Here is a 1,159-nt window from a genome sequence, read left to right as displayed (position 1 = left end):
AAATTCCCCCCCCCCCCCAAAAAAAAAAATAAATAAATAAAAATAAAACATTTCTCTTGGTCCTAAACAGACTTAGAACTGCATACAATTTTACAAAAGTCATCTTTACAATCAAGCACTGAAATGTACTAATATGACCATTAATTGGCTCAACAGTGTGTTAAATTATTATTTATAATTTAATAATATTATTTATTATTTTTTTAATTGATAAGTTGCTATTAGATATAAAATTTGGGTATTGACCAAAAGTAAAGAAATGTATGTTAAAAAATATTTCAATTTCAAATAAATTGTTCTGTTAATCTTTCTATCATTGAATCGTGAAGAAAAAAAAATGTTACACAGTTATTTCCACAAAAAAATATTAAGTAGGATAACTGTTTTAAACATTGATAATAATTAGAAATATTTATAAAGCACCAAATCAGAATGATTTCTGGATAATCATGTGACACTATAGACTTTGAGTAATGGCTGCTGACAATTCAGCTTTGCCATCACAGAAATAAATTACATTTTAAAATATATTTCAATAGAAAACATTAATTTAAAATTTTATATTTTACAGTGTTACTGTTTATACTGCATTATTGATCAAATAAATGTAGCCTTGGTGAGCATAACAAACTTCTTTCAATATAATTTAAAAAATTCACACCGACTCCAAACTTTTGAACAGTAGTTTATATCAGCCATTATTGGATATATAATTGTGCTGTTAATTTTGTTTGTTTTTACTATCTTTAAAACACTAATAATTTAATAACACTGTAAAATGTAATCTTTAGCAAATCTCAAATAATATTTTTATTTTATTATTCATAAAATAAAAAATATTTCATACTGTACATTATAATGTTGTGATGCAGAAACTCACATGTAGCATTCAAAACAACTAGTTTTGTTTTGTTTTTTTTTGTATTTTTAAATATTGGCAGATGAAATGGTCAACTTATGAGTATCAGTCAAAATTTCAGTATTGGTCCATTCCTTTTCCTTTACCTTGCATAGTGTAGCGAATCAGCTCATTGGGGAAATATGAATAATTAATCATAACTAGTTATAATTAACTATAAATATTTAGATCCGCTGTAAGTATTTACTTGACCTCTCAGGGTCAACTGTCTGTCAATTCTAAGAACGTTAATTTCCTGGT

The 1,159-nt window shown here is 25.4% G+C and overlaps 1 protein-coding gene across 1 annotated transcript in view; it reads left to right on the top strand.

Annotated features, from left to right (window-relative positions):
* Positions 1 to 1,159, top strand: part of LOC107700576 (dihydropyrimidine dehydrogenase [NADP(+)]) — a 174,782-nt gene that overhangs the window by 44,311 nt on the left and 129,312 nt on the right.

The sequence above is a fragment of the Sinocyclocheilus anshuiensis genome, unplaced genomic scaffold (assembly GCF_001515605.1).
Source record: "Sinocyclocheilus anshuiensis isolate Anshui unplaced genomic scaffold, SAMN03320099.WGS_v1.1 scaffold718, whole genome shotgun sequence".
In the NCBI taxonomy this organism is placed as follows: Eukaryota; Metazoa; Chordata; class Actinopteri; order Cypriniformes; family Cyprinidae; genus Sinocyclocheilus; species Sinocyclocheilus anshuiensis.
Note: the sequence above shows the minus strand (reverse complement) of the source record. Positions and strands in the feature narration are given on the sequence as shown.